Source organism: Micropterus salmoides, unplaced genomic scaffold (assembly GCF_014851395.1).
Source record: "Micropterus salmoides isolate LMB-PRFRI ecotype aquatic unplaced genomic scaffold, ASM1485139v1 Ms_hic_scaffold_23, whole genome shotgun sequence".
Classification (NCBI taxonomy): domain Eukaryota; kingdom Metazoa; phylum Chordata; class Actinopteri; order Centrarchiformes; family Centrarchidae; genus Micropterus; species Micropterus salmoides.
Genome location: NW_024041484.1, coordinates 8,328,061 through 8,342,547, shown reverse-complemented (window position 1 = coordinate 8,342,547; position 14,487 = coordinate 8,328,061).

The following is a 14,487-nucleotide window of genomic DNA, read 5'->3' as shown; positions in this document are numbered from 1 at the left end:
TTCTGGGAAGTGTAGTGCAGAAACGCAACAGCTTACAGTTGTTGAAAACCATTTCGTTGTGCTCAAGTCTGAGAATGCAGAACTTCTCCCCTAAAGCCCCCAGCCTCCTTTGTCATCAAAACTAACAAAATTAGATTTTTGTGTTTTTATTTGTGGACTGTGGTGTTTTCATATGATGTCAGGGCCCATTTTTCAAATTCACTGTAGTGAAGAGAATTATTACAATGTCCTCATGTGAGGGTGTTTTCTCATTTCATAAAAACAATGAGAACTGGTGGCTGTCGTCCCTTTTCTCTGAAAATTATAGTTTTTAATATACCACTTTTCCTCTTTCAGGCATTTAGCTCTAAGCTATTCTGTGGGTGTCAGAACGATCACTGCAGCCATGGTGAGGTGATTAAAATCAGGTGTTACTGTATGATTGATGCAGTGTGCACCACATATGTGCTGCTTTCACACTGGTAATTACAGCACTTTCAAAAGATGTGGAATTCGCCTTTTGATGTATGTACGCCTGCAAGGACTTTAAAGAACTCAACCAAGGACCATCTGGGACTGAAAAGAAAGTCGCTGATGGGTGAAAAAAAAAGAGGAAAAGGCATTTCTGTCACACTAATGTCTGAAAATGAAATGCAGCATGCAGCAAGTTCTTTGGAGAGCCCAAGTGTTTCAGAATCAAGACCTTGGATGAGGCTGTCCACTCTGTCGTCCTAGGTTATCGGCCATGTACCTGGAACATTTTCTTAATATTAGGCTCCTTATTGGCTCAACGTCTAAATAGGCAACTGTTAGCTAAAAATGTACCACATCAACTTCATAATTATACAACTTTATAGTATGAATTTTTTATCTCACCCGTTTGGTTAATGTTTTGGTTTGGTATGAGTAAACCTTTAAAGGGGCCATGTGTAGTTTTCAACGGCCTCTAGCAGTGAGGTTTCAAATTGCAACCACTACCAATCCAGATGTGTGCTTGTGCCAATAACTATTAGTGCATCTTTCACCGGAGAGGCTCAGCAATGTCAGCATAGCTAAATATATTTAAAGAAAACTGAGCTATACTGAAAATTATATGAGATTGTTGCTACATTTTAGTATAACAGTTAAATCGTAGTAAGTAACATTGCTTTACTGAATGGGTCTCTTTCCAAAGAACCTACATTTTGGGATTATAATTTCTTGCAGGCTAAAATCAACACTTCAACATAGGATAGTAATATGGATCACGTTAGCTGGTATGTGGGAAGCTTTACAACTGTAGCTAACTTGACCCAACTAAAACTAAAATCACAATATGTTTCACATGATTTGCAGTAATGTTAGCTGTCCTGTCCAACAGGATGAAAGCCAACTCTGGGTCAGTTTTGACCCGTGTTTGCACCCAACGTCGATCTGACTCTCCTGCCTGATGGCACATTAAACTTTTTTGTTGTTTTTTATCCTTAGGTAGAGTTTGTGTTGTGCTGGGAGCCAGTCGTTTTTTGGTATTAGCGAACTCCATTTTGTTAGCTGCGGTGTTGATATTGAGTACAGAATTGGTAGGCAAGAGGCTTCGAAGTGCACATGAATGTCTGACCCAATTTCTTCAAGTAGAAACAGCATTGAGGCTGTTACAGGCAACTGAGAAAGCTGGCAAATGGATCTTTTTTATGTGAGGTTACAGCCTGTTCACCAATAAAAAAAGTGATCCACTTCATTTTGTTATGTTTCCCTTAACTGTATGACCAGGCTTTCATACATATCACAGAAATTCTTTTTCATGCAGACCCATAGAAAGTTCATTTGTAAATGCATTTTTAAAATTTCTATTAACAAAGTGACAACCTTATATTTCCAGTAGCTTGTGGTTGATGGTGTCAGTACCTTAGAATCAATATATTCTTCTTTCCACACCCATCAATTTAGATATTAATCAGGGAATTGTACAGTGACAAATCCGGGGCACAGAGACCAGGTTGTCCAGCAACAGTAGCATAAACTTGACCAAAATAATATGCCAGACAAGACGGGTGGAATTCTGAGTAAGGAGGCGTGACAATAACTTTCTTTTACTTGCTCTACTGATGTGTGTAGTATGGCTGTCATAATTTTCTCCTCCTACTCCTGAAACTGCTAAAAGCTACACGTCCCGGCATGTTCTCTAGGGGAAGGTGGTTGAAAGGCATTCTGGGAAATGTAGGAACACTAACCAAAGTGGAAGCAGACAAGGCATCTTGAGGACAATAACATGACAACACCTTATCAGAAACATGATGGATGTTTCTTTCTACTGTTCCAGCAAAACAATGAACTGTTTTTTCTTTCCATTATTCCACAAATTAGGTTTGTTCAATGAGCTATCATTTGCTCATAGATTAAATCAAGAAATACAGCCTTACTTCTTACCAAACATTAAAAATCCTCTCACATCAGGGAACTAATTTGCATCAGTCCTGCGAGGTCATGAAGTAGCTTAGGAATCCCAGACTTAATGCAACATCTGGCTGGTTTTAAGAGTCATGGACAGTTTGCCGCAGGTGGTGGTGGGCGGAGTTCATATGGGTTATATGGACCGTGGAAGTTTAAAAGGGTCAATACATGCGGATACGACACAACTCTGGCTCATGTGGAGAGCTGGAAAAGGGGGAAAATGGCAGAAGATCTTTAGACACATCCTACGCAGATATATTATCAGACCTTTACTGTAGAAGAGGAAGCTTAACAGTGCGACAACCAGTTTCAAGGGATGGTACAATTTTGTTTTTTGTGCTTGAAAATGTGGCTTTGTTGATCATACAATAGTTTGGTGAGTAAAATAGCCACAACAGTTGGACTGAGAGAGGGAAAAGTCCTGTTTGAGGCCTGGATGGTAGAAATGATTATGCTCCCCCCGCTATCGTGGAAAGCAAAGCTCGGCAGCAATTTGTCCACCTGCACCTCTGAACAGCAGGCTTGGTAACAATTACTGGCCCAGGAAAGAAAACATTACAGAGTCATTACAATAATGATAGTCATTCAGGCCAGGATAGACGTAGCCTCTGCAGGCCTTCTCTCCTCCTTCTCTTTCTATTCCTCTTTTCCTTTCCCTCCTATACCTTGACTTTCACTCTGTCTTTTAACACAAATGTCTAATTTTGCCCTCCGTTAGCTCCTTTAAAATCATCATTCCTTTCACTTTGAGTGTCTATTTTATACTCAGAAACCATACACACATATCAGATTACGTTTTTCATTAATGCTTTGCTGTGATTGGAGTTTACAGCCCCATAAATCACATTTATTGCCCTGGAGACAAACTGGACAGGAATATCATAGGAGTATTATAGGGTTATAAGGCTCGACAGCTTAAAAACTTGAAAATTAAGCCATTCCATCAAAACATCTGCCTATTTTCAGCCAACAAGAGCATGTGAATGTCTGTCCCCTGTTCTGACCAAGGGAGGTGGGACCATAGACAAAAGTGGAGGGGTCCAGCTGGAGCCCCCGCCTGCCAGGCAGCACTTCTAACAGCCTTATTTATGTTTCAGAAACTGAACTGACAGTGCCAAGACGTTATTCAAGACGCTGATGGAGTTGCCACAACGGCTGCTGCCATCCAGTCTGGAAAACATTTGAAAATTTGTTATGAAAAGAGTGCAAAGATGCCCGTCCTCGTGCTGGGGGAAAGATGGCTCCGTTTTCCATCTGGAGCTCGCTGAGTCAGTGTGGGAGGACGTGTGTACATTTTCAGCACAACAAAGCAGATGATAAAATAGCTTATGAAAAAAGACAAATGGCTGCACTCATTCTTCTGGGTGGGCCCGCAAGCATATGACATATTAAGCCTGTGAGAGATTATTTTTGTATTTCTCAGCAGTTTTTCAGTGGAGTTAGACTGATATATGAGGCCAGTCATAATGTTCTGCTTTGATATGAAGATTCTCTCTGTCTGAGTTTTGTATTATTTGTGCAGTTATTTAAGCCGTTTTCAGTCAAGTGAACTAAAAAAGTGTAATGAATCCCAGAACTGTTCTGTCTGAACACATGGTAAGGACAACCTGCTTATGCATTTTCTGTTAATCTGAGAATGGCTGGGAAATGATTCAAAATTCATCATTTAACATTGCTGAATATCTTCTATTATGCATGGACCTACAAGATGAGGCCTTTGATGAGTCAGTGGGTCGAGTCCAGAGATTTAGTTTAAGGCTTTACCACATGACAAGAATGCATCTCTCAACTGTGCTTCAAACCAACGATATCAGTATCGCTTTCAAAAGCTCTTTTCAGTCAAACATTTTTTGATGGCTGTGGAGTTTCAAAGAGAATCAGCCAAAGACAAACTATCCATCAACACTCCACGCAGACTTTCTGGACAGATCTGTGCGTTGATCAGGCTCAGACAGTGCCGGTCTGAGGGGAAAGTGGGAAACCCCCACCCCCCCACCCCCTTTTTTTGCTGAACTGCTCCTATGCCGCCGACTGATGTCGTAATTTCTCACTGAAACCTTAACCAAACAATAAATATTCGACAGCTCAGTTGTTCTAAAAAGCAGCGCTGTTTGCACAACACTGCCTGCCAGAACACGCTTGCAGGGTTCACTGTGTGAAGGTTTTGGGTGTGCAACTGCGCCTTTTTACTTTCATACATGACCATTTTCATTTGTCTCTTTACTTTGTTGGAGTTTAAATCCCCTGAATCCTGGATCCACATGAGGAAAAAGTACAAAACATCAAGCCAAGACTGAATTCATGGCATGTGGAGGGTCTGGCCACGTTGTACTCATTAATGACTGGCACACATGAAGAAAGTATGAGTTAATTGCTGTGACATTCCAGCCAACATATAAACTGCAGCAGAGTTTTCTTCCCAGAGAACTTATTTAAAATCCAATTGAGATGTAGGCCAATAACAAGTAAGATGAAATTTTTGTTTGGAAGTGTTACTTCACTTAGTGAGACTCAATGTAGCACAGCAGGTTTCACAAACACCGTTTGGCAGCTCAGTAAATAGTGGAGAGGTTAACTTATGCAAACACTCACACCCTGTTATCAGATTAGGCCCCTACAAAGAACTCTCAGCATTACCAAAGGGGCCAGACATATCTTCTTTTTATAGAAAGAGGCTAGATTAGCCCCCCCCCCCCCCCACACAAGTTCTCATCGCGTTCTTAGCTTTCATTTGTTTGAGCTGTTGACAGCAGGCTTGGCCTGAAATTAAAAACCTTTGGTGTTTGTTTGCTCGTTGTCAGCACAAAGCTTTTCCCATCAAGGCTTTTCCCATCATTCCCAGGGACAGTACCGCACTGCTCCCGCCATTTTGAAACTGCATTTGTTTGTTTTTTAAAAAATCATAGCTTCTTTACCCCCATGAGATACATTTTCACTTTCAGTGTTAAAATAATGCATCAGGCCTTTTAATAAAAAAACAGATAATGTACTTTACAACTGCAGTAGGCTAAGGCAACAATTGAATATATACAATGCAAAACTCTCCGTGCCTCTCTCTGCTGCTCATGTCATTCAGAGCCTCACTAAGACCACCGGTCCCGCTCACTGCAACAAGTCTTCTCAAAGACGTCCCTTCAGAGCTCAGTGTGGAGCTGGGACGTGTTCACACACAGTGTTGCGTACTATATGCTGTTGTTTGCAAAGGAGGGTTTTTTTTATGCTAGCGGTTGTTTCTCAGCCATTGTGTTTGCAAAACTCCTGAAGCCGCATCAAGAAGATACTGAGTTTAACTGTGCCCCCTACTCCCCCACCGGCTGTGCAGTGTGTGCTGTGTTAGAATCTCCTCCTGACTCTGATTGTTTTCGTTCAGATGCGCTGGATTCTTGCAAATGCCATTAGGAGCATGAGGAGGAGCCAGAGGAACCTGATTTTTTCACAGATTAGCTGTCTCATGTACAACTGTCAGGAAGTAGTGACAGTTTCAGCAAATAAGCCAAAACAGTTATTTTTAAGATGAGTGTCCTCCCATATTTGGTGTGTCTTGGCCCATAGCCAATCATCAGTCTCCACCTGGGTCAAACACACTGACACCAAGTGTGTTTGACCCAGGTGGAGCCTGACGATTGAGTCCAAAAGCTTTATTTAAACTAGTTTTAAAATTTGTCTGTACACATCCGGCAGCTGTGAAAGGTAAATTTTTAAATAGGCTACGCTCACCACAATTTATTCCTTTTCATACTTTTCATTTATATTTGTGAACTGATATATTCTAGTGTTGTAAATGTTGCCAGTGACATTTACACTCAGTTTCTCTATTTGCTATCACTGTTTGCTTCTCCTGTTTCCCCCAAAAAGGATCAATACAGGTTTGTGCAATCTTTTGAATGCAGCTTTCACCATCTGCTGCCAGAAGTGTTTAATGCCTATCAGTAAAAGTTACTTTTTAGGGTCAACCTAGGAGGAAAAACACTTAAAGTGAGACTATGTAACTTTTTAAGAAAGAAATAACATATTCTTCTTCAAAATGAAAAGTTGAATTAACAAGCACCAAAATGCACCCATACTTAGTTCATTAGCTATCTGGCAAACCCACCATTCAATTGGATGTTTCCTGTAGCCAATACAGCCTAGTAACACCAAATGGCATTTAAATAACTCATTCACACCATTTAGTCTATTCTGATTTATACTGTGCAGCACCAATGTCATAGAGGAAATAAAGCCAGGTGACGTAGTATAAAGAGCGACAAAGTCCACATAGGGAAGAGGTTGTGGCGGATGGATGGGTCAAACAAACACAAGACTTGAATCCAGAAGACCGCTGCACATGGCCTGTGTGAAACACCTGATCTCATCCTTTCCTGCACGTCTAAAACTTAAGGAATGCGGCATCTGTGACAGCATTAAATTACATGGGAAAAATACATAGACATGACACGCAAATGTCGGGAGCTATTTATACACCAATCGTTTTACGGCCAAAATGTTCACCAGTCAAAAGGAGGTTTCCTGTAGCGACCATGACAAGCAATCAGTGAACAGCAACAGTGAACAAATGGATTGGGCAGGTTTTGGACATGTTGAGACAAAACACTATGCATTTGGGAAAATAAATAAATATGTGTGAAATTAGAAAAAAAAAACTTTATTTGTGGTTGTGGAGCTTAATTTCTCTGGCTTCCTGTCTGCTTCCATGTGATGTGTTTTCACTTGTGTTTTGATAATTTATCTATCTGCCCTGATCTGCCTTTATTTAGATCCTCTCTGACAGGGCTTTCTAGACATTGTCAAGGGGATCAAACAGGCTCAAACAAATTGAAAAGATAATTGCAGGTTGCCAGCAACTGCAGCCACCATGTCACAGCTCTCTTTGCATACAGGGAAGGAATGCAACGAGGCTGGAGCTTCAGATAGTGTCGACAGGATGAGCGGAAACCACCTGGAGTTTAAACTAAAGTTGCAACGTCACCTTTCCTCATTTTTCTCCTCTTGTGGCTCATAAAGAAAATCCCCGGGGGTCAACACGCCACCAGCCTGGATTCATCCAGGCCGAGTGTTTGACTTGTGCTAAACACAGACAACAATTACCTCCTTATTGGCAATTTGTTTGGGATTATTTCTGAAGTATTTGAAACTGGGACCACATTTTTTAAAAATGTTGAAAATTTCTGAATGTCACTGTTGGGCTGTAAAAACAAACAAACAGGTATTGGTCATCAAATCACTCATGTACACTCAGGGCAAAGTCCAGTTGATTAGACAACAACAAAGATTATTAAAGCTGCACTAATACTTTTTTATACTAACAATGGGTCAGATGACTATGTGTAATATGAAAAAGTGCTGCTCATAGTGATGAACCCACAGAAAATTATCACCCAACTAAGCAGTTCCTTTCAGCTCTACAGAGCAGTTTAGCGTCTTAGCTAGCCGGGCTCTTTCCACAGGTTAGAAAATCACTAATGTCACCAATACCATGTTATATCTTGTTTGTTTAATTTGCACGCAAACAAACATTTTAAAAGGTCAACATTTGTTAATTGGTAAGCTGTAGAGGTGCTTTTTTCAAATTTGGACAGAGCCAAGCTAGCTGCTTCCCCTGGGTTCATCTCATGGCTGTAGCTTCATACCTAAAGATTGTTTCAAAAATCTAAATTTTTCCATCAAACTTTGTCATCCATCCCTAAAATCAACCTTTATGGGCTGATAAAATGAGCAGAAGAAGGAAAATGGACTTCAACTGTTCAATTCAATCTAACCTAATTGGCTTTTGCCTCTCTTAGTATCAGTGTAAAACTTTGTTGAAGTAGCAGGATTGGGGTAAAGATTTGAGCTTTGAAAGTGCCTACAGACAGCATCTTTTTTCCAATGGCTCAGAGACTGTGATTCACAGCCAGGCCTCCGTCTCAGCCATTATGGTTGTGTCTTTTACAGGCATGGGGTGTCGGTTACTGCCGTCCACAGACACCCAGGCAGCCTGACTGATTTAGTTCTTTAGATTTGTGTGGAATTAGTCACAGTGGAGGGCTGGCTGGGACAGACAGTTTAAGACATTGTTGGGAAAGAGAAAGCCTGGAGTGGGCGGGCTCTCTTGCCTTCTGCTTTTACAACCCCTCAGGTTTCCACCTGTGCTGACATGGCTGAGACTTTACAATAGTCCTGAAAGAGTTACAAGCAGCCTGGTAGAAATTCCAGGCTTTTTTTCTTTCTCTTTTACCCCTTTTCTTTTTTTCTCTTTTACTGGAAGGGTGGGGTGGGGGCCAAACTTATTGTGGAACATTTGTCAGGCAGCCAGTTGCAGAGTCAGGGCCAACCAGTGATTTATGGCAACATCTGCAAGATGCAAAGCCCTTGTATATGCTTTTAATCATACAAAGAGCCCTGGCTGGATTGGAGATGGTCTGATGGGGTCTGATGGTGTTTTATGGAGTTCGTGCTAGGATTCACACTGATGGCAGCTCGTGTGAACATATTATATGACCGTGGGATTTCTGCAGCTCAGTGTTTCCAAGCTGAAGTTGGCTTCAGCTGGTGTTTGCACCAAGCGAATGCTGTTTCTCGTATTCGACATGGTCAAAAGATTCTCACCAAGCTTGAAGATAATCTGCGAATGATCGAAATGTTTTGTCACATACGAGGAAAGCCCAAACCATCAGACAGGAAAAGCGAAAACCATCCGTGAAAGCAATACAACACAAATCTTGTTGGATTTGTCTGTCAACAGTTGGGAAGTCAGACCCAAAGTTAGTGTGACCTCACATACCGAACGCTGGGTCTTCTTCATTTTTAAATCTGGATGTTAGTACGGACAAAGCATATCTAATGTTGAAACGAGCTCAGTGGTCATAAAAGACAGACACCATTCCACCAGCAGATTTCCTGAGCTTCATAACAGGGGAATAATAATTTGTGTGAGCTGCCTTTAGCTATTTAATATAATAAACATCTGTCTGCATGTCACCACATCTGGCAATAATGAAGGCAAATTAGCTACAAAATTCAGATTGTCTGGCAATGAGATAAGACTGTGGCATGCTAAATTCATTTTCTTGGCTCAGTCTCTAGGGTGGGTAGAGCAGAGATAGCCTGAGGAGCTGACCCCAGATCAGTGTCTGAGTGCTAACATGAACACTCTGGGGTCAGAAAATGGAGATCAGACACTGATCTGAGACCAGGGGGTAGCGGACTCCATTAGTCGTCTGCCAGTCACTGGTGGTCTGGAGGAATCGTCAGCTTCCTGTCTCATTTCTCTGGAGGCAGAATCAAAGGGGGGAAATTATTCTGCAATCTGGCCGGTGTTTTCTTTTCCCGCCGGCTGGAAATGTGAAGGTTGTCGCGGGCTGCAGAGTCTGAAGGAGACTCCTGGATCCCCAGCGTCTTTTAAAAGTGGAAACCTTCTACGCCTCAGTCGCTTGTTAGGCCACAAATTGTTTTTTGGTTGCAGCAATTTCAGAGACTTTCCTTAAGGAGTAAATAAACCATTCTGAGGGGAACTACATCCACCCGCTTAATTGTAACATGCATAGTTTAGTGAAGTGTAAAACCTTGCCTATGAGGAGGGGATCATGTATTGTTGAGAAGAGGGTTTGAATCCACCAGACCAGCTGCCAAACTCTAAAAGGGGAAAAAACCTTCTTCCCACAGCTGCCATTAAGTGACCTTGAACAAGACAGTTCAAGGAAAAATCCCCCTCAGATCCTTGCATGGTTAACAATCACCAATCTGGGGGTTTCAACACAATCCAGGAGGTCATTTTGTAATAAAATATTACTTTATCTGTTTTTGCTAAACGGCCTGCTTCTACTTTTTGAATTGAATTGAAGTGAAATCTTTATTTCCAACATGCAAGAGAAAGTATAAAAAATAAAACAATGTTTAAAAAAAAACAAAATTTGAGAGATTTCTTTCATAATGTCTATTGTCTACTGACATCCTGTAAAACATGTGTGATCTTTACATGGCTATAGGAAGAATAGTGTAATAGTGAATTTTTAGTTGATAAAGAGCGAGAGTTACAGCCTAAACTCAAAAATCAACCTGTCTTCCAGAAGCACAACATTCTGGTCTGTATTCTTCTACTCTCTGTGGGTGTATTGGTCTCGCTGCCTCTTGTAACAATATTTTTCTTTAATTCTGTCACACTAATATTCCAACATCACATAGTTTTTTAAAATGCTTAAAGCTGCTTTGACAAATATTATTATATTATATTCATATTGTCATTTTCGACTTCAGCATTCAGCAAAAATGCTCTAAAAACTCACTGTACACTTCTTGCTCGGGACCAAACAGTGGAAAGGATCAGTTAGCAGCTAGCTTTTTGGAGATAATGGAGCCTTTAGCAGCTAAAGAAACAGATCTCTTCCTAAGGAGATGATCGAGACCAAAATAGAGCAAAAGAGTGAATATGGAGTATTTCTGTATATCTCCCAATTGTTGCAACAAAAATTAAAAAATTTTATGAGTTTAAAAATCATGTCCCCTAGTATTATAACCATTAAGTCATGGTTCTGTTACTCAGACTGTACTTCTATGGTCTTATTTTACCTTTATATACTAACTCATTCAATACAAGCCGGTACATATGTTGATAAATTCTGGTGTTTTTATCTGTATTTATTTAATGCCATGCACTGTCCATTATAGCCCCCCTTGCACCTTGGTGCCCCTAATGAAGCCGCAACTCTCCGTCATTAACACAATGTTCCCGCACATTGTGTTAATGACAGTAAAGTGAAATTGAATTGAAGCAATACACCCCCACCAACACAGCCCCTTGTGTTGTTTTAATGCCATGCCATGTCCTCCAGGAACAAGGAAAATACACCAAACTAAATGCACTGTGAACTGCAAAGTACATGACGAAAAGGTGTTTCAAGTACTTCAGGTTGGCTTTTCACTTAAACACCCCCATTTGCTCTAGTGGAGTTGCTGTGAGACCACAACTACTAAAGGTTGCGCTTTCTGTTCTGGTCTGACATCTGTTTATACACATCTTAGATGCATCATAAGCTCATCATACATCATTTTGCCCACACAAAGGTTTGAAAATTTACTTCCAAAAAATACAACTTGTCAGTCTTATAAATATCACCACAATGCACTCAAAAAGAAGTCCCCTGAGCTTTTCATTAATCTCTCCCAGGCCTCACTTAACCATCCTGGAAAACCATGTTTGTTAGAAATGGTTTCTGCTCTAACCTGACATGACTTTGGACTGAGATAAGGTTATTAGACAAAAGTGGACTGGTCCTTGAATGTTGCCTCAGAAGCAGAAGCAGCAGCAGCTGTTTCCCAGGTGTTTGGATGTGTGTGGCTCCACCATCTTGTCTTAATTGCAGCCTCCCCAAAGAACTGGCAAGACTTCCAACAAACCCCCTCATTCCTTTACAATGGGGTAAAGGCTTAGAAACCAGTGCACCGTAGCCAACAGCCAGGTGTACTTAAACATTAGTCAGCTAGAAGGATGGGAGCAAAATAACAAATCCTATGAAAGCAAATCTCATCATCAGCATTTCCATACACAAGCTGAGGGAGAGTGGGAATCCAAACACAGACCTTAAGGGTGCATATGATTATAACAAAAAGAAGTCCATTTTATTACTTTTCACGCTGCCAGATTAAACGCGAGACTGAAACGACTGCCCTTGAATAGGGGATCTAACTAAATCCCCTCCGAAACTGCTGGCACCACCATCGTGAATCTGCCATTTCGTAAACACTACTCTACATTGGCAGGCACGCTTTCCAAGTGCAAGTTTCAACAGTTAGCCTGTTGCACAAGCACACCTTTTTCCCTCATGTTGAAGAGAAGAGGCCTGAAACAACAAACCGCCAGGAGAGAAGGACTGGGGGGGGGAGGGAGGAAGAGGGGATGAGTCATCCAGCAAACAGAGGGAGTCTAGTTTGGGCTAAGCTATAATGTGCCTTTTCTAACAGCAATTTGTGGGTTAAACATAAATTACATTAATTATACACAAATTATTTTAAGTAGTATTTAATTATGAGCATCATTATTAATAGAATCATTATTAATGATAGTGGTTGCAGCAATAACATTGGTAATAGCGATGAATCATAATTGGCTGCAGTAATAATAGCAGTAGTATTTATAGTTTAGTATAGTTGTAGCATGAGTATTAGTTGGACTAGTAGTATTGTTTGTTGCAATGGAGCACAATAGTGGCAATAGTTAAGGATACGTTCTGATTACTTCAAGTCGGTTTTAAATACTCACGTTAATGGCTGCTGTAATCATTCCTGCAGTCAATACTGGCTCTGATACTGGCACTAATGAGACTGCATTGGGAGAGAAAGGGCACAAAATCTACAGTCCTTGTTCTGAGCAAAGATGCATTATAAAGTTGCCGAAGCTATTATGAGACTTTAGAAGTCTGAGTTTGCCACGTCAAGTTTTTATCTTCAAAAGTTAGTTTTTTGGGTAGAAAACAACACAAACTCCACATAAGAATACAAAGCAACAATAAAGTTTAATGTGCGCAACCCTTCAGGCAAAATAAGAATAAGATCGACATCGGGTGAAAACACGGTCAAGATCAGAAAAGCTTGAGTGACAGAGAAACCTCTACTTTGCTTTGGAACTGACAAAACTAACCCAGAGTTGGCTTTTATCATATTGGACAGGTAAACTAACCAAAGCTGATATTGTGTTGTTGGTTCAAGGTGTAAAATACTAATTGTATGGCTTTCCCCATTACTTCAAATGTAGAGCGATTTTTTATTTTTTTTTCCTATAGTGATGCAAGGCAGGGCAGTCAGCCATTGTTAGCACAGATCTGCCATTGTTTCCTTCGTAACGGTCAATTTAGATTTATAGTTGTTATACCAATACTCAGGTAAACAGCTTCTCCACTCGTCTGTGACACTGTAACTTACATGACCCACATAATATACAATAATTCAGTCAGGACAACTTTCATCAAAGACTGATATTGCGGCATTGTAGTTATGTTTGGCGGTATGGCTCTGTTGTGGGATCTCCCTGCCCTTCCACGTGCCTATGTGGAAAAGCCATAAGGTAGGGAGAGCACCTCCCTGCCCATCCATGTGCATACATGGAAAGCATGGGGCTAAAACTGGGGCTAAAAACCGTACTGTTCATTATCAGCCTACAACCTCTGCTGCTCTGTGTCGCCTCTTGCACACGACACAAATGCGGGCTCACATGCACAAACAGTGGCAAGCACAGAGATAGGCCGTGGACACGTTTAAGTGAAGCTAATTCTAAGCTTCTTGAGTTGACGACAGCTACCTTTGTTACTGTAGTGTGTGCAACAAAACCTCAAGAGTAAAAGATAACTTTGTCGACACAACTGTTAAACAAGCATAACATGTAGAAAGGGTTATTCATCTGTCTACGTCTCTCGTCCTCTATGTTATTAAAAACACACTGCGCTAACACTAGCTTGGCAAAGCTAGATGTACAACAAGCTAAATGAAAGCTGTCTGTAGTCTAACTGTTAAGCTTAGATTGCCATAGCTTTAATCTGCACATTGTTACCTGCAGTGAATCACACAGACACAGAGGGAAGGACAGGAGCTAGCTGCCTCAATTGCGTTTGTGTGGTTCTATCCGCGCACAGCGACATGACGCCTAGAGCCCGACAATGCGCCAGCGCATGTTAGCATGTTTGATTCTATTCAGCCAAATTAATTTCCTGATATGCTTCCTATAATGAGATACACCCCATCGGACAACTTATTGGATCGATAATTATCGTGCATCCCTCTCAGGTACGGCCTGAAAAGTGGAGCTGGGGTGGCGGTGGCTTATGACCTTATTGCATAGGAAGCTGCGAGGGCAGGCAGGTAGGCAATGCAGGAATGCTAAGAGTGGAATCAGCTGAGCTGTCAGCTGATGTGCTGCTTTATATGGCTGCTATCAGCTGATATGCTGGAATGAGCTGAGCTCGACTTCGTTGCCTGCCTGAACTAATGCTATGCTTGATTGCACATAACGGTGCAGGACAACAACACAGTGGAAGACGCATTCAATACAGTAATGTAACTTACTGCGGTATTTAAAGTGTAGCAATAATCTCATTTATATTATTGGTT